Here is a 24924-nt window from a genome sequence, read left to right as displayed (position 1 = left end):
CTTCCCCTTTGCCTTTCCTCCCATAGGAGGCATTCATTCAACATATCTTGACTTGATGTGAATTGAAGGCATCTGTATCAACTAAATTTTTCTCTCCCTTGAAATTGAGAGAAAGCTGCTTGGTGCATGATCAAGTTGAATTTTGATGACTTCGACATCAAGCAAGTTGAGCATCAAGGAAGTTGAGACAGGAGATTTAACAGTAGCGCAAGCTTTTGGATATCTGCCAGATGAGAAACACTTGAAGACCCTGAAGTTTTGGTCAAGGACATGAGTACCCATTTGTGCTTAGGTTCTGCCAATAGAATTTCAGTGGGACTTGTTTGCATCTGAGCTCTCTGGTATTAACAGGAAGAACATACAAGAGTAAAATTTCCTTCAAAAGGGCACAAGATAATATGGTGAAGGCTTTTACTATTTTCCAAAGGAAGTCATTTTTCTGGTCATGGTCTGCTGGGCATTCTCATTGGCTGGTTGACCCTCAGAAACCTTTTTTTAAAAACTTATTTAATTTATAAAATTTTATGTTTTAACACCAAAGACATTTTGTACTGGAGTATATCTGATTAACAATGCTGTGATAGTTTCAGGTAAACAGTGAAGAAACCTGACATTAGCCGACAACTCTCCTTACTCTACATTGATCCTCCCACATCCCATCACTTGAGGGTGACCAACCCCACTAGAGGATCCTTTTAATGTAGGAAATGGCAGTGTCCATTTCAAATGATAAGTCCTAAGAATTGACTCTAAACACAGGCACCGTGGGGACTATGATTTGAACAATGCATTGTAAGAGGCATGGGGACCCTACCCCATATCTTGCTGCTAATTCATCTTCCCCAGGGTCTGAAATTCCATGGCTGAACATTGTTTTTTGTGTCTGCTCTCATCACTGACACCTAGATGAAACTGCCTGTTCAAGTTATTCTTACAAGGGTGATGCAAACTCATTACCACTTTTTTCTCCAGGCACTCAGAGACCTCTAACTCCTTATGGAAGGTGTGATATTGCGGAGAAAGGAAGTAACACCAGTGTGAGTTAAAAGGTAAGTTACTCCTGACAGAGTACAGGCTTTACCTGCTGTACAGTTCAGGGAGTGTTGACTTTTAGCTCAGATGCTGTCTGAGTACCAGGAGTCTTGCCCATTGGAGGGAGCCCCTACTCAAAGACCAATTAATATTTTTGTGCTTCTAGGTCAAGGTGTTCCCAGTCTTGGAACACTGGGGTGTGGTTCTCTGCAAAATATTGCTGTTGTCAAGTTGTCTGCCTGTGAGACTACATAGGACAACAGGGAGCTTTTTGCTTATCATCTTTCAAAGCATCCAGCATTAAAGACACTCCATCAGAAGCAGTGAAACATTTAGTGCCGCTGTCTTACCCCTGTGGCTCACTAGGGGACCCAGCCTGGGTACTTTATTACCTTCTATGCAGATATATTGAAATGAGATGCTTATTACCCTAGGTACATATGCTCATTCACTCTCTGGGCTGGAATTGTCTTCCTAAGGGTCATAAGGGAACAATTTTTCTCTCTTAATGCTCCCAGATTTGCAAGATTTTAACTCTACATGGCTTTATGACATGTATTTAGCTTAAAGGCAGGTAAAACAAATTAAAAAAAAAAAAACTTGCACCACTAGAGAAGAAAGGAAAAAGCATTAAAATATAAGCAGACAATTTACAATGTAGGAAGAAGAGTAGAATTTCTTTTGTTGCTGATGGCCTATGTAGTATTTCTTTGAATGTCCCTTTCTATGGACTGAAGCAATTGCTCATTTGTACTGAGGAAAGGTGCTTCAGATTAATTTTGGAAACTTTAATACCGCACTGTGCTAAATTTTAATTATTTCACTTCCTGCTTGGTATATTAATGTTGTGATTACCCTTGAAAGTGTATTACCAATGATGATTTATGCAAAACCCAGCTAGCTCCACAGCTCCGTCAGTTTCAATTAAGACCAGCCACAGAGGAAGTGGGCTATGGTCGTGTTGGCTGCAGACCATCATTATGCTCACAAGCAGGTACGGTCCGTTTGCTTAAAGCATTACCTTTGTTTATCCTTCTGGAACCATCTCTCCCATGGCACGACTAACCACTGAGAGAGGAAACTGTATGTAGCAATTTGGTCTGCTGGCCTTGGATCCAAACTGAATCTGGCCAGGAAAATGAATTTTATCTCTGCTTCTCTGCTTATATAGGACATTTTAGGCCAATTTTTCCCTCTTTTGAACTGTTCAAGGACTGAACTGGCCAAAGAAGCTATTGCAAAGTTATCATTTTCTGATTTCCAGGAACAGGGTTTGGTCAGCCTCCGGAGACTGTGGTCATCTGGAGTTAATCATAAAGTACGTCCTCCTTCTCAAATGAGACACTGTTTTCAGAGCTCATTTATCTCGATTACTTCGACTATTGCGAGGTCAGGAGGTTTTCCCTGGTGCGTCCCTGGTACCCAGTCCTTCTAATGACTAATTTGGCTGCCTAGTTATTGAAATCTCTTGTCTACCTGGCAGCCCTTCCTAAATCTATTCCAAACCATGTCACTGAGGTCGCCTGCCAGGTCTGGGAGGCGCTCTTCCTTCTGAGTACTGGAGAGATGGGCCGCCAGGCCTGATTTCCATGGCAGTTTCATTTTAATCACATTTGGAAATTCTTGACTACAGGCTGTGCATTTAGGAAATCAAGGGAGCCCATACCTGCCAAGTGAGAGCTCTCCTGACAGCCTGCCAGGAACGGGACCTGATCCGCAGCAAAGAAAGGAGAGTGCGTCCACCTTCCGAGACCCAGGGCCAGATGGCACCTTAGAACCATGGCTGGGAGGCCTTGGGCTCTTCCAGGGCTCACATTACATTTATATTTAAAGTTGCTCAGTTGTGTCTGACTCTTTGTGACCCCAGTCCATGGAATTCTCCAGGCCAGAACACTGGAGTGTGTAGCCTTTCCCTTCTCCAGGGGATCTTCCCAACCCAGGGATTAAACCCAGGTTTCCCGTTTTGCAGGCAGATTCTTTACCAACTGAGCTATCAGGGAAGCCAAAAATCGGACGCTTATAGTTTGTTTCCTCCTGCCACTTATGAGAGAGATAAAAAATGTCTGACACTTGCAGCCTATTTCCTCCATTTGGAGACCCCTAAATCCCGTGGACGGAGGAGCCTGGTGGGCTGCAGTCCATGGGGTCGCCAAGTGTCGGACATGACTGAGCGACTTCACTTTCACTTTTCACTTTTATGCATTGGAGAAGGAAATGGCAACCCACTCCAGTGTTCTTGCCTGGAGAATCCCAGGGATGGGGTCACACGACTGAAGTGACTTAGCGGTAGCAGCAGCCTTCCTGCCTGTTGCCCTCTCATTCCCCCCTTTTCTTTTAGGAGAATTCTGTTGCCTAGGGAAAGGGGCATTGCTTTCATTCTTCCGAGCTGATCAGGGGTGTTGTCCCTAAATTGGTGAGGCAACATATTCTCCTAATCCTCAGGGCTCACCTGTGGTCTCAAATTGACCCTTCTTTCCAGTTTCATCTCCTTCCTTCTCCCGCCGGAGCCTTCCCAAATCCAGACTTTAGCACTCACTCCTCTCTCCCCCTGAAAACCTTTGCCTGTGTATTTTGAATGGGCAGTCTTTGTGTGTGAGTTGTTTTTAAACCCTCCAAGTCTTTGCCTGAGTATTTCTCCCTCTGAGGTCTTTGACTACTACACTATTCCCCACCCTATCTTGTTTATTTCCTTTATGGCATCTCTTGTGATACGGAAGTTTACTTCTCTCTTGTCTGACCCTCCTGCTGCAGTGCGATAAGCTCCACGAGGGCTTTTTCATCGCGGCCTCCCCAGCACAAATCACAGAGTCTGGATGAAGTGTCACAATTCAGAGCCCTGTAATCAAGAAGGTGACATTCCAATCTAGCTATGATTCCCATTCCCTCCTATTCAACAGGCATTTATTTATTTATGACTATATGATCCACTCACTAAAAGGTGATTTTCAAGGCAGGTTCTTAAGAAGACTATTTATGGAAGGCAAAGTCTTGCTGTGCTCAGTGGAGACTGAGTTAAGATCCACTGTTCCCTTTTGGGGGGGCGGGGTGTGGGTGGCGGGTGCTATTTGTACTCAGGAGGAGAAGAGCCATTGGTTAGTGTGATAAAGGGTAAAGCCCTCCCTCCCGATCTGGCATCACTTCCCTGTATGCTCTGTCTTGGCATGTTCTAGTGACTGCCAGCCTCTGCCCAGGGGCAGCTAGGCCAGGGGAATAAGCCCCAGCGATGAGCATTGACAGGGAACTTCCCTGGTGGTCTGGTGGTTAAGACTCTGCACGTCCAATGCAGGGGACATGGGTTCAGTCCCTGGTCAGGGAAGTAAGATCCCACATGCTGTGAGGTGCAGCTAAAACAAAAAAAAAGTCAACAAAATAGCTTAATCTCACTCTCTCTCCTAATGCTAACTGGTACCTCCCTTATGGGTCTTCCTTGGTAGCTCAGCTGGTAAAGAATCCAGCTGAAATGCAGGAAACCCTGGTTTGATTCCTGTGTAAGGAAGATCCCCTGGAGAAGTGATAGGCTACCCACTCCAGTATTTTTGGGCTTCTCTAGTAGCTCAGATGGTAAAGAATCCACCTGCAGTGGGAGAGACTGGGGTTCGATCCCTGGGTTGGGAAGATCCCCTGGAGGAGGGCATGGCAACCCACTCCAGTATTCTTGCCTGGAGAATCCCATGGACAGAGGAGCCTGGTGGGCTAAAGTCCATGGGGTCACAAAGAGTTGGACCTGACTAAGCACAGCACAGCACCATCCTTATAATTTGTCTCTTAACTGCCTCTTTTGTTGAAATTGAGCTGCAATATGGTCTATTTTTGTCTTTCTTTTTTTTTTTTTTTTTTATTAGTTGGAGGCTAATTACTTTACAATATTGTAGTGGTTCTTGTCATACATTGACATGAATCAATTTTTGTCTTTCTTTATCTGTAAATACTGTGCAACTTTCTTCTGACTTTCCAGCCTAATCCTACACATTTCTGTGACACTCTTGCCCTTAACTTTGACTTCTAATCTCTCTCCTGATCTGGTTCATCCCTGTAATGCTGTCAGGCCCCTGCTGAAGTTCTCTATTTTTGTCTGGGAAGCAGAAACCAAAGGGCAGGTGTCTCCAGTGTTCCTTCCTCTGCCCCTGACCGGCCTGATCAGCAGCCCCTTTCTGGTATAGTAGCTGCAGTGCCACCTGTGCAAAGGGACAGTGCTTGGGGCCTACAGGGGCCTTAAGGACATTGGTTTTGTCATCAGACAGATGTTACAATTCTGGTCTCATTTTTTCTAGCTTTATAATATGATGCAAGTCACAACTGGTTTGACCTTTGATTTCCAGTAAAATTGAAATAATAAAACCTCATGATTATTATTGTGAGAATTAAATGTAGAATGTACAATGGACTGGGCATAATTCTGGCACACAGAACATAGAAGCTCAATCCAGCTATTTCTTCAGAACAGTGTAGGGGGGGTTCTTCACTCTCAAATAAGGAAAGCCTAAAAACACATCATTAGCTATTTCTTCTTTGGAAAAAGTGTTCCATTTGCGGTCCTTGACAGAAATGAATAAACTCTGAGGCCATTGTATCCATCAGGGTTTTATAGGAAATATATGGCATACTCAGAAAGTTTTAACTAAAGAGATTTTAATAAAAGATATGGGCAGAATCGAAGGAACTCATAAAAGACGAGGAAGCACTCAGGGAAAAATAAAACTGTGCAATTTCAATGGTAGAAAATAATCTAGAATAAAATTGCAGCTCATTTTTGAGCTCCTACCCTGTGTTAAGTTATGTGCTAGGCTAGCTGATAGGCCCACAAGAGCTTAGAGTCAAGTTCAGGGTAGGTAACACACAAACTGTTAACCACTGTGGTGCTTACACGTTAGCTTGCATCAGAAACAGGTGTTGGACTTGATAAAATGCAGACTGCTGGGACCCAGCCCTAGAATCTCTGATTCAGAGGGTCTGGGATGAGGCTGAGAAGTTGCATTTACAATAAATTCTCAAGTGATGCTGATGCTGCTGGTCCAGGCCAATGCTTGCAGAATCATGGAACTATGATGGTGTAACAGGAAAATAAATACAACTCCCCCCTAGAGTTTGGGGGGCAAATGCCTCAAATTCAGAGAACAGTAAGTGGCAGGCCACCTGTGCAGAAGAAGCTAAGTGTATGAAAAATAATTTCTGTAGCTACTCTGTCTTCAAAGTGGTAGAGCAAAACTTCCCACTATGTGAGCTTAACATAGTGACTTCCTTCCAAAGGGTACAGTGTTGAAAGAGGGAAATACGAAGAGTAACTTTCCAGTGGAGAAACTGAACAACATTACCTCAGCCAGTTGGTCAAGGTCAATATCAACAGTAAAGTTAATGCAGACAGTATGTACTCTTGATACAATGTGATGAGAATGGCAGTTTACATGTGTAGTCTTCTTCCTTAAAACCTAGTGTATAACTCTAGTGTAATATGAAATGTTCTCAATTAGGGACATTCTACCAGATAACCTGATCAGTACACCTCAAAACTAGCAAGCTCATCAAAACCAAGTTTGAGAACCTTTCACAGCTAAGGGGGTCCTGAGGTGACACAAGGCCAGACATTGGCAGATGGATTCTCTACCACTGCGCCACTTGGGAAGCACCCTTCCCACCAAATAATGAACTGAATAAAGTATGAAAGTGAAAATGAAAGTGAAGTCACTCAGTTATGTCTGACTCTTTGTGACCCCATGTACTGTAGCCTACCAGGCTCCTCTGTCCATGGGATTTTCCAGGCAAGAATACTGGAGTGGGTTGCCATTTTATTCTCCAGGGGGATCTTCCTGACCCAGGGACTGAACCCAGGTCTTCTGCCTTACAGGCAGACGCTTTACCATCTGAGCCACCAGGGAAGTTCCGAATAAAATATAGACACCAGTTAATAATAAAGTATAAATATTAGGTCATTAGTTGTGTCAAATGTACCACGCTGATATAAGAGGTTAACAATAAGGGCAACTAGGTGTGAGGTACATGGGAATTCTCTTATTATCTTGATAACTTTTCTGTAAAGCTAAAAATATTCTAAAATCATACAACCCAGCAATCCCACTGCTGGGCATACACACCGAGGATACTAGAATTGAAAGAGTATGTGTACTCCAATGTTCATCACAGCACTGTTTACAATAGCTAGGACATGGAAGCAACCTAGATGTCCATTGGGAGATGAATGGATAATAAAGTTGTGGTACATATGACCAACCTAGACAGCATATTAAAAAGCAGAGACATTACTTTGCCAACAAAGTTCCATCTGGTCAAGGCTATGGTTTTTCCAGTAGTCATGTATGGATGTGAGAGTTGGACTATAATGAAAGCTGAGCACCAAAGAATTGATGCTTTTGAACTGTGGTATTGGAGAAGACTCTTGAGAGTCCCTTGGACTGCAAGGAGATCCAACCAGTCCATCCTAAAGGAGATCAGTCCTGGGTGTTCATTGGAGGGACTGATGTTGAAGATGAAACTCCAGTACTTTGGCCCCCTAATGCGGAGAGCTGACTCATATGAAAAGACTCTGATGCTGGGAAAGATTGAGGACAGGAGGGGAAGGGGACGACAGAGGATGAGATGGTTGGATGGCATCACCGGCACAATGGACATGGGTTTGGGTGAACTCCAGGAGTTGTTGATGGACAGGGAGGCCTGGCATGCTGTGGTTCATGGGGCTGCAAAGAGTCAGACACGACTGAGTGACTGAACTGAACTGAACTGAACATATACACAATGGAATATTACTCAGCCATTAGAAAGAATGCATTTGAATCAGTTCTAATGAGGTGGATGAAACTGGAGCCTATTATACAGAGTGAAGTAAGTCAGAAATAAAAACACCAATGCAGTATATCAACGCATATATATGGAATTTAGAAAGATGGTAATGACAACCCTATATGCGAGACAAGAGACACAGGTATAAAGAACAGACTTTTGGACTCTGTGGGAGAAGGTGAGGGTGGGATGATTTGAGAGAATAGCATTGAAACATGTATATTATCATATGTGAAACAGATCACCAGTCCAAGTCTGATGCATGAAACAGGGCACTCAAAGCTGGTGCACTGGGACAACCCAGAGGGATGGGATGGGGAGGGATGTGGGAGGTAGGTTCAGGATGGGGACACATGTGCAGCCCGTGACTGATTCATGTCAATGTATGGCAAAAACCACCACAATATTGTAAGGTAATTAGCCTCCAATTAAAATAAATAAATTAATTTAAAAAAAAACATATTTTGCAACATATTAAAAAAAAGTTGGGGACTTCTGTGGAGGTTCAGTGGTGAAGACTCCATGCTGCCAATGCAGGGGTACAGGTTTGGCCCCTACTTAGGGAACCATGCCCCATGGCATGGTCGAAAGAATGAAAATTTTTTTTAAATAAAATTAAATTATGTTTGTTTGGAAAAAAATTCCTGTGGAATTGAATATCTCTGAGGCAAGGTGACCATCAAAAAAGGACCCCACTGGGTGGATGGCCAGAAGCGTGGGTGAAGGGATCATTCGTGGCCAGTTGGGAGAAGTTAACTTGTTCAGGGGATGACAGTAACATGGCCCAGGTGGCAGAGGACAAGTAGAGAGATTTTCTGAACACCACCTCCCTGCCAATCCCTGCAAAGTAAAGAGACAACCTGTGGTCACTGGGCATGCACAACTGGCCTTGACCCAGCATACTACCACTTTAGCCATGTGATATGGGAATTTTCCACTAAACTCACTAGTGTCACTCCCAGTTCCCTGTGCTTTCTGTTGAATGACTGACAGAATCAATGATTGATAGTAGATCTGTCTACACTTTACGTTTCTGCAAGCCTACATCATCAGTTAGTATCTGAGAATGCTATAAAAACTATAGGGTCACTCCAAGGTTACCCAAGGCAATAGAGGGGGAGAAATAAAAAGCTATTCAAAAGTGCAAGTTTAAAAGACAATAATGACCAAAAATACTCAAGTTACTTTCTGCTTGTATCCTAATGTGTTCAGATTGTTCAAATAATTCTTTACAATTCATAGTGCTGTGTTTTGTTGAAGATATACGGGTAAGAAGGGTAGAAGAATTATAGAGACAGCAGTGGATTAGAGTGATGAAAAGAGTTTTCCACATGAAAAGGCCACTAAGAAGGGCTGCATTAAAGCAAAAAAGAGGAGTTTCCAGGCTGCAAGTCTATGTGCACACAGGCGAACACACACACACACAAACACACACACTCCACAAGAGAACACAGGAACTAAGGGAGGACCATGATCAGCAGATACCTGGTGGTACAGCATGTATTACCCAGGGTGTTCACAGGGGCAGGGGGCGGCATTCAATACAGCTGGAGGCTGAAAATATATATATGTTACCTGTTCCTTGTTAAGAAGTGATTTGTGCTAAAGAGTCTACAATAACTAGTCCAAGAGAAGATTGATGTGGACTTCTCATGGGGAAGACGAGGAGATGGGTCAAGTCGACATTTCTTGAGTACAATGAATTCATCCTGGAGATCTTAGGATGTGGGGTATAAAGGAGACACAGAAATCAGAGCTGCCTCTCAGTTTCAAGATCTGATGCTATTCAATAATGATACCAAAAACTAGTATGGGGAAATCAGTTAGGAGAGCAGGTCAAATGTGGGTCAGTGTGTGTTTCAGAGTGGTCAGCTCAGTTTGAGATTTTTATGAGACATCCAGAAAAATGATTCTATCATGTAGAGTGTGAGTTAATTTATTAGTGAAGTTATATGCTTTCTTGCAATCCTAGATAAAATGTGCCTTCCTCTCAACTCTGCTTTGACACCTCTTTATTCGTATTTTTCTGTGGTCCCTCATCTCTCTCCAAAGCATAATTGTTCACGCCTTTCTGTTTGTCATCGATACTGAAAAAACCTCAAATGTAGCACTTAAATCAGTGTCAGTGGTTCCTTGTTGGCTTCCCCCACAGTAAAGAGCCGTTTGCAGCAAGGAGCTAACGTTGAGCCCTTCACTGAGCCTGGAACACATGAGGTGCTCAATAGATACTGTTGACTAAATGAGTGAGGAGATTTGGCTTCCTGTGAAACAAGAAGGTCCTCTGTGGTGTGAGAGCATCAAGAGGAAAAGGGAATGAAGTCTAGAGAGACGATGAAGGATAAAGTGAGGGTGAAGGATGGGCCTGGCAGCTCTTGGGTGTGCTATCAGCATCACCCCAGAGCAGGTGGGATGTTGGTGGTGAGCGGCACTCTCAGTGCCCTAACCTTGTTTGATATCACCACTGTTTCCTGGTTATTCTTTAAAAAAAAGAAAGATTCGCTTATTTTTGGCTGTGCTTGGTCTTCCCTGCAGTGTGAGGGCTCTCCTGGTTGTGGAGAGCAGAGCCTGCGCTCTAGTCGTGGTGCCGGTGCTTCTCATTGCCACGGCTTCTCTTGTTGGGAGCTCAGGCTTCAGCAGCTGTGGTGCACGGGCTTAGCTGCTCCACGGAATGAGGGCTCTTCCTGGACCAGGGGTGGAACCTGTGTCTCCTGCATTGGCAGGCAGATTCTTTACCACTGAGCCGCCAGGGAAGCCCAGCTTCCTGGTTACTCTTGATGAAGGACACAGGGCCAGTGTGACAGTGTATGGAGGGGTAGACACATGATCTTTTTGGGGGAACCTTCAGTGAGACCTGGTGTATCATCTGGTATTTGAGCCACACTGTTTTTCGGCATCTCGGGCAGGTTAACTTTTTTCAGCTCCGTTTTCTGTACATCAGAGCTCTGCTGAATGAGTGGAGCCCAGCACAATGTGAGTGCCAGCCATACACATGATTTAAATGGAACCAATTTTCTCCTCACTCAAAGTTCCTCTGAGGAAGAAATCAAATGATTTCATTGGCTGGGAATTTATAGTTCTCAAAGAGCTATAAATGAACAAAATGAATAGAAATGGTGTTCATAGGAAGTAGGCACATGGATAGTTTAAACTTTTAGTTGTAACAGTCTTTTAAGAATGCAAATTGTTAATTAACATATGTACACTTAAGTGCCTGAGATCTAAGTAAGACCATATGCAGAAATGAAGAAAATGGCCAACAGACCCTGCCCGCCTTCAATTGAAATCTCTCCAAATAAGCCAAAAATTTCTTGAATTAATATCTAACAAAGCAAAATTTACCTTATAATTCACAGGGCAGTTGATTTCCTATAACTCTAGTTCCTAATATACTGATATTATACTGCTATATTAAAGATATTTAATACTTAGGGATATGGTCAACACACATTGTTCTGAATGGAGCCTTTTGTGCTCTACTTAAAATTTGTATTATTAGTTATTCATTCCATCCAAAGAGTATCTACTGCTGGGGAGATGGAACAGAAATAGTATATATTTCTTTTCTACCCAACATGAAGTACAACTTGAATCAATTTCTTGTATACAACAATGCTAAAGCAACCTAAGAGAGACAATTGTGTACTTGGCATTGCTTGAAACCACAGAAAGGGAGTAAAGTGGTGTCACAATATGGAGCAAAGACTAACCTTCAGTCTGATAATCCAGCCCAGGGGCTTAGAGCTCTAGGCTGGGGGCTCTTGGAGGCTTAAAGAAGACTGTATTTTCTGTAAAGAGCTTGCCTTTGAATGGACAGTGGAAAAGATGACATGTAACATAAAACCATAAGAAATATGAAGATTCAGGATACTAACACCTTGAAGAAAAAGATAACCTTATGCAATGAGTCGAACTCTATGCATTCCTTAACTCTTATAACCTTTCCTCTCTTAGCTAGAAACAACTCAGCTTCTCTTGGACAATCAGCTCAGAACATTTTCCCCAATCACTATCAGAGACCTACAGTCAAGCCAAGCCTGAGTATAAATTGTCAAGTAGGTACAGAACCCACTATGGGTGGAGACCCTGGTTTCCCTTCTCCATCTTTACCACCAGTAACCCAGCTAGAGAACTGACATTTTTGAGATCTTGCTATTTACTACATACCAGGCATGGTGAAAGGCATTTTTTCCTCATACTCTTTTCCCTCCAGTTAAAACCTGTTTTTAGAGGAGGATCTAGCGTATTTAATTAGTCAATTAATAATTAATAATAAGTAAACAAATGAGAAGTCATGTGTTAGGGTGACTATTATATTTCCATTTTAATAAGACTTGATCTTGAGCACAAGTGGACAAGACTAGAGTCTTGGGGAAATGGCAAGATTATCGTGTGAGTTATAGGGGGTTGTGACTTTAAAATGTTGACAAATGCTGTCTTGGGCCAATGACCTGATGTCCACTAATGACATCATGAACAGCTCTCTGGGGAGAGACCACACCACTGGAAGTCCACTGGAAGTTCCTACACACACCTGCCTCTGGCCCTGGGTCTTTGGAGACACCTGAGTGGTGGGATCCATCCCATCTCTGTTTTCACTTGTGGGCTGTTCACATTTACAAGTCCCCTGGCTTTCCTTAAAACATAAAGGCTAAACTGAAGGCTGTATTCTAGAACCTTCATTCCAAGAAATACCTTCAGTGAGCACCTAGAAAAGCACTTGAATCTCCTGGGGGCTCCCAGCTTTCCAGACCAATATTTTCATATGGTTGCAAGTCTGTTTGTGTTGTGCATGCAGAAATAAAAATATTATTTCCCACAATATCAACTATATCTCTCATCCTTCGATGTAAAAGTTAAGCTAGTAAGCTTCTGTAATATTTCACAGAATCTTGCTTGAATGCAGCCCAATTTTCTCCTGAAATAAAATTCCATTTTAAGCATTAGAATTTGTATGCCAAATTTGGCCCTTTAAAAATAATGGAAAATATAAATTTTTACTACTGAGTTATAGGCTTTGGAAAAGAGAAGTTTAGTAATAAAAAATGGCATACAAACTGAATAACTAATGCCAATAACGGATGATACCATCTCAACAATGCATCTTACACACGGCAGGACTAACATTCAGGTCACATCAGGGCTCAGTTTTGAATGAAGTGGAAGCTTGCTCACTCAGCACCTTTGGTTTTCAGACTCTATTATCTTGCTTACTTAGGAAATTTAATGTTGTGTAATTTATTTTTTTATCGCTTCATTTGAAAGTCTCTCTTCAAAACAAGATATCTTTAAGGGCTTTGACTGTCTTTTACACTCAGATACCTATTTTTATAAAAGGATAAGAACTCTTTTTAAAGAAGATGAGCAGCAAACACTACAAAGTATTGAAATCAAGAAAAAAATGCCACACTGTGTTCTAAAATTACCAAGGCGAGGATGGACTGAGGGCCTGGAGAATTGCAAAAGCTGTTGAGCAGTGAATACTGTCTTCAAGGAGAAGACCTCTATCAAAATATTAAAAGAAAACACATTCTCATCAGCATTTTTCTCTTCACGAAGGATTAGAGTCTTTTTATAACTGATTTGCTCAGATATCCTTTCTCTAATTAGAGTATGTACTTATCTGTGTTTTTTCAGTTAGCACAACTCCTATTATTCTTCCTCTCTTCCACCTTTCTAACGCTGGTCCAAAACTGCCATTACTGTGAGGTGAACCTGACCTTGTAAATCAGCAATGGATTGTACTGCTCACAAAAAGACAAACATAAAGGAACACATTCTACAAATCTGCAAATCTAGAAGCCCAATATCAGGAAAACAAAAATGGCAATAATTAGAAAATCCAGTTAAGTTTAAGTTCAAACCTATATAAACAAGAGTGTGTAAACACTGGGTATTTGGCAAGCTATCTTAGGCATCTGTAAGAGATGGTCTTATCATTTTAAAAACTAAATCTGATAGCAAACAAGGATTTATAAAGAGCCTACTAGGTGTTCAGATTTGGGAAGAGACATGAGATGACATTAAACATTTCTCAATGGTCTAGGACCAGGTTGTTGTCCTCAGAAATGGACCAAATAGGAAGGGTACATGAACCAGATTTCCCTCATTACAAGTATGAGCACTCCTGTCTTCACACTGTGTATGTCACCAAAATAGAAACAGCTTGGTTTGCACCTATGTGTCCTGCCTGCATATGACAATGAGGCCCTTGGAAGGTGGTGCAAAAGTTTCCAAGGTCATCTGCAGTGTTGCTGCTGGTATCTTGGGGAGACAGCAACATGCATTGGTCCTGAACTTGGACTCGGGCCGGATTACCTGAATTTGCATCCAATCTTCCTTGCTTACTCACTGTGTAACTCTAGGGCAGTTACTTAACAGTCCTGTACCTCATTTTCCTCAATTGAAAAATGGGGATAATAATAGAATAGAGTTATTCTGAAGATAGCTGAATTCATGTAGGAAGTGCTTAGAACAGTGCCTGCCAAACAAGCACTCAGTAAAACACGCTATGGTTATTTTTAATTTTTCCTTAAGGATGACAGAAAGATAAAAATGTCTGGTTCTGATGGGAAGCTTTGCATCATCTATTGCTGTTTCTGGAAACAGCAAGGTTGCAAGTGGTCCCCCAGGTTACAATGCCTTTAGAATCTAGAGGAGGGAGGTTTGCTGATGATGTAATGCCGCTGGTAGAGAGAGGAGACCCTTATTGTTTTAACATCCTTATTTTCTCTATGGTCTTTATTTTCATTTGATTTCAGTTCCTCACATCTTTCCTTCTCAGTAGTGAATTGAGTTTTGACGTGGTTATTGTTAGGCCCGCTGTCCCCAGAGGCAGCTGCATATTAACAGCGTCAGTGCACCCTCCCCATCTCTTTCTTAATTCAGCCTTAGGTACTGGCTCCTTGCTCCATCCCTCATTTCTTTTTAGCAGGCAGGCAGTCTCCCCTGCTGCTCCAGAGTGGTATTCTGCTCTGACAGCTAGTCTCACCATTTTGTCCAAATCCTTCATTTAAAAACTCACCTCATCCAAAAGACCTTTCCAGAATGAAAATGGTCTCTTACAGATAGCAAGTGACTGACTGGAAAACCACCATGTACTTCAGAACCCCTCCTTCTCATGCTCCTTTCTGTGGAGTTTCCCAGGTCAAATTTTCCCCATGTCTCTATCTTTTCCCCCTTTCCTTATAATCTTTCAATTTCTTACTAATTGTTGTCTGTAATCATATAGATTCTTATTTTTAACTGCATTATATTTACCTGCATTTTCCATATGATGAACTTGATTTCTGGGGAGAGGGCATCCATTTTCCTGTTAGGAAACAAAAAAACACCAGACCAACTATATTATTTTAATCAGTGTTTCTCATCATGCCCATAGTTACTCTGTGAATATCTTCTTACTTCTCTCAATCAATCAGCTATTTATTGAATGCCTTGTTCTTGTTATTTTATTGCATTTAAGTTCAGGTTGATCAGCTTAATTGAAAAGAAAAGGCATGTAGTATTAAAAGATGATGTTTTTGAGCAAAGGAGATTGCCAATTATATGTCTTATTTTTTAGTCTTTTGAAAACTAGATGGTAGACTTTATCTAACATTGTGTGGATTATGTTTTATAAATAGATTTGCATGAAAACATAAAAACCCAAACCAGATTGACTTCCATAAAGGTGAGTTCTATCTTAGAATATGCTTTCTCTCTCACACAGACTATGGTTCCCCAGCTCTAGCCCTGTCTCCACAGGAGGAGAATCCTTTAGGACCTAGTTGTAATTGCAGAGAGTCAGCAGTGAAAACTGACTTTTCTAGCTACATAAAACTGTTGTAAAAATCAACAGAGCAACACTCTCCCAGAAAACAAATGACAAAGAAATCACAGGGGCTAAAAGGCATGTGCTATGAAGTTGAATAACCACTTCAAAGGAACTTTTTTTTTGGCAAGGTGAGAGGGGGGCAAATCATATTTTTTTCCCATAGCCTTGCCAGTTTTCTGGAGACATAGTTCCTGGTTTGAGTGTTTGGTAACTATTACATTATTGTATGATGGGTGTAAGATGTTCTGGGACCTCTTCTGCTATACTTTTTCCTTAAATTATCGTCAATCTTTTGCTTTTAGCTGGTTACTATGGTTAAACTCATAATGGCTTTTCATTTTGACAAACATTTAATTTTCCATAAAGGTACAGAACAGTTCGCTCTGACTCTCCTCTCAGAATTCCTTCTCACATTCCCTCTCTCAGAATTCCCTGTCACCACCTTCTCTCATGGCTTCCCAGGTGGCTCAGTGGTAAAGAATTCACCTGCCAATGCAGGAAACTCTGGTTTGATCCCTGGGTCCTCAAGATCCCTGGAAAAGGAAATGGCAACACACTCCAGTATTCCTGCCTGAGAAATCCTATGGACAGAGGAGCCTGGAAGGCTATATGTAATACATGGGGGGGTCCTAAAAGAGTCAGAAACCAGTTAGCTACTAAACAATAACAAAAACTGGCACTTCAGTCAAAAATCCTTCACACTGTTACTAATTCAAAATTCCCTCTTGCACTCACTCACTCAAAATACCCCATCCTCCTTATCTCAGAATTCCCTCACTCATAAATCCCTCACACCATCTCAGGCTCAAAGTTGCCTACCAACCTCCTTCTCTCAGAAATCCATCTCACCTTCCTAGCCTCAAAATTCCAACAAACTTCCCATTCTCTCATAATTCCCTCTGACACTCCTCTCAAAATTCCCTCATATTCCCCCACATTCTAAGAATTTCCTCATACTCTTTGACTGTCAGAATTCCATCTGAATCTCTTTCTTTCAGAATTCCCTCTGACTCTCCTAATGTGAGAAATCTCTAATCCTTTTTCTCTCAGAATTCCATCTCATCCTCCTTGTCTCAGAATTCCCTTATAATATCCTTCTCTCAGATCATTCATATCATTCTTCCCTCAGAGATCTCACTCACCTTAGTGTTTTCGGAATTACCTATAATCCATTTTCAATCAGAGATGCCTCCCATTTTGTTATCTCATAAACTGCATATACAGTACATCTCTCAGAGTTCTCTTGAACATTCTGTTTTTCCAAGAATTCCTTCAGGCTCATGGTTCTCAGAATTCACTCAGAAACATCCATCTTTCTGTCAGAATTCTTTCAGCAATGTCCGTCTTTCTGTCAGAATTCTCTCAGAAAAGTCTGACTTCCTGTCAGAAACCATCTTTCAGTCAGAAACGTCATCTTTCTGTCAGAATTCTCCCAGAAATGTCTGTCTTTCTATCAAAATATTTGTCTTTCCCTCAGAAACATCGTTTTTCTGTTAAAATTCTCTCAGAAACGTCTGACTTTCTGTCAGAATCATCCATCTTTCTGTCACAAACGTCCATTCTTTTTGTCAGAAACACCCGTCTTTCTGTCAGAATTCTCTCAGAAACGTCCGTCTTTCTGTCACTAACGTCTTTCTGTCAGAATTCTCTCAGAAGTCTGACTTCCTGTCAGAAACGTCCATCACTGAGTCAGAAACGTCATCTTTCTGTCAGAATTCTCCCAGAAACGTCTCTCTTTCTATCAAGACAGTCATCTTTCACTCAGAAACGTCATTTTTCTGTCAGAATTCTCTGAGAAACATCCAAACGTCCATCTTTCTCTCACAAACATCCTTCATTTTGTCAGAAACACCTGTCTTTCTGTCAGAAACATCTGTCTTTGTCAGAAATCTCTCAGAAACATCTGTCTTTCTGTCAGAAATATGTCTGTCAGAATTCTCTCACAAACATCCATCTTTCTGTCAGAAATGTCCATCCTTCCATCAGAATTCTCTCAGAAATGTCTGTCTTTCTGTCAGAGACATCTGTTTTTAATATGCCTTGCTTATTTTTCTCTTTGAAAAATGATGAACTCAATAATTTTGGAAATGAACACTTCTCTGGGGAGTAGAAACCATAAATTGCTGGTTCAGGAGGACAAAAGTTTAAGGACCTGAAAAATAGGGCAATGGGTTATAGAGGCACTGCTATTACAGCATATCTCTTCCTTGAATGCAATCTGCATCAATATTGCATGTGCTATTTTCCCTTTCTATTTAATTTACTTTTCGAAGTACCTTTGCAGTGACCTAGTACCCTAGTTACTATGTTCTGCTGAAGACATTCTCCAGAGACCTGGGCTGCCTCTTTTAAGTGCTTTCTCAGTTAGTTGAACTCTTGGAACTTAGGACATGCCTCCAAAAATGATCCCAGGGCTCTCAGAGACAGTGGTTCAAAACACACTGAGAGCTCTTCTCTTAAGGTACTATACTGCTACTTAGATGAAGGAGAACCCACTGTGTTCTATAATTAGATATTTTCCCTTATTTCAGCAGAGAGAGAGATGAGGGAGACAGAAAGAGAAATGATGTAGGGAAGTAGTAGATACAGGTTTTCTTTTTTTGCCATCTTTATTTACACTCTCTACCCAGTCAATGGCAGCTGGTATATGTGTAAAAGCAGCAGTGTTAAAACACATGAAAAATAACATAATGTGGTATGATTTAAGTTGCTAAATATGAAATGAATGTCATGTGTTTGCATGGCTGGTTCAAAGGATGTACTATATTGGTTTATATAAAAATACATTGATATTCAGAGAACTCATTTATGGTAAAGTCTTCCTCTGCCTTTAAAGTATTTTAAATTTACCTTGTTAGCATTTTATATCATGTAAGCATCTAAAGGGGAAAAAATGTTACCAAACACAAATAATCAACAACAGAGTAGTTCCCAGATAATTTTTTTTACATGTTTTATGATTACTTGAGAATGTTGTTCTTTTCTTAAAATTGCCTGTAGTAACCTACCCTAACAAACCACTTCAGTATTCTTGCCTTAAGAACCCCATGAACAGTATGAAAAGGCAAAAAGATAGGACACTGAATATGAACTCTTCAGGGTGGTAGGTGACCAATATGCTACTGGAGATCAGTGGAAAAATAACTCCAGAAAGAATGAAGAGATGGAGCAAAGCCAAAAACAAACAAACAAACACCCAGTTGTGGATGTGACTTGTGATAGAAGTAAAGTCCGATGCTGTAAACAGCAATATTGCATAGGAACCTGGAAAGTTAGGTCCGTGAATCAAGGCAAATTGAAAGCGGTCAAACAGGAGATGGCAAGAGTGAGCATCGACATTTTAGGAATCAGTGGACTAAAATGGACTGGAATGGGTGAATTTAACTCAGATGACCATTATATCTACTACTGTGGGCAAGAATCTCTTAGAAGAAATGGAGTAGCTATCATAATAAACAAAAGAGTCTGAAATGCAGTACTTAGATGCAGTCTCAAAAACAACAGAATGATTTCTGTTCGTTTCCAAGGCAAACCATTCAATATCACAGTAATCCAAGTTTATACTCTGACCAGTTTTGCTGAAGAAGTTGAAGTTGAACAGTTCTATTAAGATTACAAGACCTTCTAGAGCTAACACCCCAAAAGAGATGTCCTTTTCATTATAGGGGACTGGAATGCAAAAGTAGGAAGTCAAGAAATACCTGGAGTAACAGGCAAATTTGGCCTTGGAGTACAGAAAAGTCAAAGGCTAATAGAGTTTTGCCAAGAGAACGCACTGGTCATAGCAAACACCCTCTTCCAACAACACAAGAGAAGACTCTACACATGGACATCACCAGATAGTCAATACCGAAATCAGACTGATTATATTCTTTGCAGCCAAAGATGGAGAAGCTCTATACAGTCAGCAAAAACAAGACCTGGAGCTGACTGTAGCTTAGATCATGAGCTACTTATTGCCAAATTCAGACTTAAATTGAAGAAAGTAGGGAAAACCACTGGACCATTCAAGTATGACCTAAATCAAATCCCTTACAATTATATAGTGGAAGTGACAAATAGATTCAAGGGATTAGATCTGATACAGTATCTGAAGAATTATGGACAGGGGTTCATGACTTGTACAGGAGGAGTGATCAAGACCATCCCCAAGAAAAAGAAATGCAAAAAGGCAAAATGGTTGTCTGAGGAGGCCTTACCAATAGCTGTGAAAAGAAGAGAATCAAAAGGCAAAGGGAAAAAAAAAGAAAGATACACATTTGAATGCCGAGTTCCAAAGAGTAGCAAGGAGAGATAAGAAAGCCTTCCTTGGTGATCAATGCAAAGAAATAGAGAAAAACAATAGAATGGGAAAGACTAGAGATCTCTTCAAGAAAATTAGAGATACCGAGGGAATATTTCATGCAAAGATGGGCACAATAAAGGATGGAAATGCTATGGACCTAACAGAAAAAAAGATATTAAGAAGAGGTGGCAAGAATATACAGAAAAACTATACAAAAATGATCTTCATGACCCAGTTAACTACAATGGTGTGATCACTCCCCAAGAGCCAGACATCCTGGAATGTGAAGTCAAGTGGGCCTTAGGAAGCATCACTATGAACAAAGCTAGTGGAGGTGATGGAATTCCAGTTGAGCTATTTCAAATCCTAAAAGATGATGCTGTGAAAGTGCTGCATGCAATATGCCAGCAAATTTGGAAAACTCAGCAACGGCCCCAGGACTGGAAAAGGTCAGTTTTCATTCCAATCCCAAAGAAAGGCAATGCCAAAGAATGTTCAAACTACCACATAACTATCTTTATCTCACATGCTAGCAAAGTAATGCTCAAAATTCTCCAAGCCAGGCTTCAACAAGACGTGAGCTGTGAACTTCCAGATGTTCAAACTGGATTTAGAAAAGGCAGAGGAAGGAGAGATCAAATTGCCAACATCTGTTGGATCATCGAAAACATCTACTTCTGCTTTATTGATTATGCCAACAGCCTTTGACTGTCTGGATCACAAGAAACTGGAAAATTCTGAAAGAGATGGGAATACCAGACCACCTGACTTGCCTCCTGAGATATCTGTATACAGGTCAAGAAGCAACAGTTAGAACTGGACATGGAATAACAGACTGGTTCCAAATCAGGAAAGGAATGTGCCAAGGCTGTATCTTGTCACCCTGCATATTTAACTTATATGCAGAGTACATCATGAGAAATGCTGGACTGGATGAAGCACAAACTGGGATCAAGATTGCCAGGAGAAATATCAATAACCTCAGGTATGCAGATGACACCACCCTTATGGCAGAAAGTGAAGAACTAAGGAGCCTCTTGATGAAAGTGAAAGAGGAGAGTGAAAAAGTTGGCTTAAAACTCAACATTCAGAAAACTAATATTATGGCATCTGGTCCCATCACTCCAAGTTAAATAAATGGGGAAACAATGGAAACAGTGAGAGACTTTATTGTTTTCGGCTCCAAAATCACTGCAGATGCTGACTATAGCCATGAAATTAAAAGACGCTTGCTCCTTGGAAGAAAAGTTATGACCACCCTAGAGAGCATATTAAAAAGCAGAGACATTACTTTGCCAACAAAGGTCCATCTAGCCAAAGCTTTGGTTTTTCCAGTAGTCATGTATGGATGTGAGAGTTGGATTATATAAAGAAATCTTAGTGCTGAAGAATTGATGCTTTTGAACTGTGGTGTTGGAGAAGACTCTTGAGAGCCTCTTAGACAGTAAGGAGAACCAACCAGTCCATTCTAAAGGAAATCAGTTGAATATTCATTGGATGGACTGATGCTGAAGCTGAAACTCAATACTTTGGCCACCTGATGGGAAAAACTGACTCATTTGAAAAGACCCTGCTGCTGGGAAAGATTGAAGGTGGGAGGAGAAGGGGATGACAGATAATGAGATGGTTGAATGGCATCACTGACTTGATGGACATGAATTTGAGTAAGCTCCAGGAGTTAGTGATGGACAGGGAAGCCTGGAGTGCTGCAGTCCATGGGGTCGCAAAGATTCAGACACGACTGAGTGACTGAACTGACTGAACTGAACTTACTCTAGCAGGTTCTCTCATGTATTATAGAAACTGAAAGTCTGGAAATTAGATTTTTCAGACTCATTGGAATAGTGTGTGGAAGGTCAGGCACATTTTTCTTTTTGGAATAGCAGTAGTTTGATGTTGTTGGAATACAAAGGATGTCTCAGGATTATGGAGCTTTGAAAGGAGTTATAATAATGGCAGCACCAGGCACTATTTTAAGTGCTTCACATGTACTAACTCATTTATTCCAAACAACAGTCCCCTTTTAACAGATAAGGAAACTATGGCACAAGAAGATTAATTTCCTCAAGGTGCCATGTAGGAGATAATAGATGAGTTTTGTTTTATGGTGTCAGAGCCAGAAAATACCTTTAAGATGCCACAGAGTTTCCTCATTGAAGAAAATCTATAAAATTGTTCTAAAGCACATAAGAGAAGAACCAAATAAATACTGACAATAACAGGTCTCTCAGTGAAAAGTCCTCAGACTGTAAATGTTAATTCTCCCTGAATAAATCCATAAATTCAATTTAATTCCAATCAAAACTCCTTCAGGATTTTAAATGATATTTTACAAGGCAATTATTGTATTGAATTGGATTTATCTGGAAGATAATTTTCATCTAGAAGATAAAATTCTCAAGTTTTGCCATGAGAATTTTGAAAGAAATTTGAATGGTGACTTTTACTATCAGATATTGAAAACTATTATAGTGATGAAAGCAGTGAAGCATTAGTAATGCTGGTGCAGAGAAATGATAAAAGAAATAACCATGAAAAGTCCAAAATCAGTGTGCACATATGAACAATGGGGCCTTTAAGAGTAATGGTGGATTTTTGAAAAATGATGTTGGGACAGGTTATTATCCATTTTGATAAAAATGAAGTTAGACACTTATGCACACATCCAAAAATCCATATAGAATAAAATTGTGAATTTTTATTATGAAAACATTAGAATAGTTAAAAAATAATTTAGAATGGAAGTAGATAGAGCCTTCTTGAGAATATATAAATCCCAGAATTTACAGAGGAAAAATTGACAGGTTTGAACTACCTACATTAAGGAGAAAAGCATTCTTATATATCATTAATAACAATATAAACAACACAAACAACTTGAGAACAAAAATGCATAACAATGGCTGAATTAAAAAACACCACCCAGATTTTAACTTGACCATACATCTCTATGTATGGCAGCCTTGGGGCTGCCACACTGTCCACATCCAATCAGAACAGTCAGTTCACACAGTCTCCTCTCTTTACAAACCTCCAATACTCCCTCCTTCCTCCACATCCTCAACTGATGACCTTTTTTCACTGAGAAAATGAAATTGGTCAGAATTGAACTTTCTTGTCCTCCCACTGAAGCACCTAATAGCTTACCTGCTCCGCACCCGGAGATTTGCTTTGCTGCTTTGTTGTTGTTGTTGTTTTTAAACAGTGGAAGAATGACCTGTGCTTCTCTCTGCAGTCAGTCTCCACCTGGGCTCTGGATCAGATGTTCTCTTACCTACTCAGGGTCTACTCTCCCTCCCACGTCATTAATTTAGACTCTCTGTTGGCTCATTTCCACCACCAGAAATCATCCTAAAAAAAAAAAAAACCTTAAAAAAATAAAATCTTCCTTTGTTTTACATCTTCCTCTGGCTACTACCTTATTTCTCTGTTCCTCTTTAAAACAAAATTCCTCACTTGACATGTACCCGTCTCCTCTTGCTGTTCTCTCTGGAGAGTAATCCATTTAGAATTGTGTCTCCCTTCACTAAAACCTCTCTTCTCAAAGTCACTAATGACCGTCACATTTCCAAATATGGTACATGCATGCTAAGTTGCTTCAGTTGTGTCTGACTCTTTGCAATCCTATGGACTGTAGCCTGCCAGCTCCTCTGTCCATGGGATTCTCCAGACAAGAATACTGGAGTAGGTTGCCATACCTGCCTCCATGGGATCTTCCAGACCCAAGGATCGAACGTGCATCTCCTGCGACAACTGCACTGCAGGCGGATTCTTTACCAGTGAGCCACCAGGGAAGGCCTAATATAGTATTTCTTCTAAATCCTCAGCTTGATCTATTTCTCTGTCACTTAAGACCTGATCTTAGAATCTACTGCAGTTCCTGCCATATTCTATTAGACAAAACTGTCATGGAATTCAACCCCATTTGAGGTCGGAACATGAGGGACTACTTGGGAATCATAGAGCTTCAGACAAGAATTAATAATGGCTAATTTTATGAGCAGTTACTGTGCACTAGGCCCCATTCCAAGTGTTTCCCTTGGCTCCTGCGGCCCCACATTCGTCTGGTTTTTGTCTCACCCCACTGGTCACTACTTCTTAGGCTCCATAATGGATCCTCCCCTGTTTTTTTTACCCAGTGGATACTGGAGTGCCTTAAGACTTGGTCTTGGGCAGCTTCCTTCTCCTGCCCACACTGAATCCACAGAACTCCACGCCTTTTAATAGCATCTGTATACTGCTGACTCATAGACGCATGTCACCTCCTTTCCCCTCTTGAATTCCAGACGCCTCCAGCCAGGGCCAAGGCAGCAGTGAGATATTGAATAGGCTTCTCAAACGTAATGTATACAAGAGAAATTCCTTTCTTTTCCCTCCAGTCTTCTCCATCTCAGCAAAGGGCGCCACCACTTACCTAATGTTTAAGCCAAACACCCTATAAATTACCTTTTCTCTCTTTTCCCTCATATCCCCTATTCAAACCATCAGATGCTCTTGTCAGCCTTATATTCAAAATTCATTCCTAAACTGGAATCAAGATTGCCAGGAGAGGTATCAGCAGCAACCACAGATATGCAGATGATACCACTCTAATGACAGAAAGGAAAGAGGAACTAAAGAGCCTCTTGAGGGTGGAAGAGGAGAGTGAAAAAGCTGGCTTAAAATTCAACATTCAAAAAACAAACATCAGGGCATCTGGTCCTATCACTTCCTGGAAAATAGAAGGGGGAAAAATGGAAACAGTGACACATTTTATTTTCTTGGGCTCCAAATAACTTTGGACAGTGACTGTAGTCACAAAATTAGAAGACTCTTGCTCCTTGGAAGAAAAGCTATGACAAACCTAGACAGCATATTAAAAAGCAGAGACATTACTTTGTTCACATAGTCAAAGCTATGATTTTTCCAGTGGTCATGTACGGGTGTGAGAGTTGGACTCTAAAGAAGGCTGAGTGCTAAAGAATTGATGCTTTTGAACTGTGATGTTGGGGAAGACTCTTGA

At 41.0% G+C, this 24924-nt stretch overlaps 2 long non-coding RNA genes across 21 annotated transcripts in view; one reads left to right on the top strand and one right to left on the bottom strand.

Moving 5' to 3' along the window:
- Positions 1-24924, bottom strand: part of LOC110152184 (uncharacterized) — an 82923-nt gene that overhangs the window by 6835 nt on the left and 51164 nt on the right. The window contains exons 1-2 of one of the 2 annotated variants that reach the window (XR_011489172.1): positions 16461-16513; positions 15082-15133 (exon numbers count right to left, since the gene is read on the bottom strand). This is a non-coding gene — a long non-coding RNA (uncharacterized lncRNA). Of the gene's footprint in view, positions 1-15081; positions 15134-16460; positions 16514-24924 lie in introns of those variants that run through there. The other variant, XR_011489171.1, reaches the window with a different exon arrangement.
- The window catches only part of LOC110127127 (uncharacterized), a 603755-nt gene that overhangs the window by 527743 nt on the left and 51088 nt on the right, over positions 1-24924 (top strand). For all 19 annotated transcript variants that reach the window (XR_011489164.1, XR_011489153.1, XR_011489154.1 and 16 more), the window contains one exon: positions 973-1049. This is a non-coding gene — a long non-coding RNA (uncharacterized lncRNA). The remainder of the gene's footprint in view (positions 1-972; positions 1050-24924) is intronic.

This window comes from Odocoileus virginianus, chromosome 8, assembly GCF_023699985.2.
Source record: "Odocoileus virginianus isolate 20LAN1187 ecotype Illinois chromosome 8, Ovbor_1.2, whole genome shotgun sequence".
NCBI classification, from domain to species: Eukaryota; Metazoa; Chordata; class Mammalia; order Artiodactyla; family Cervidae; genus Odocoileus; species Odocoileus virginianus.
This window is presented reverse-complemented; position numbering and strand designations above follow the sequence as displayed.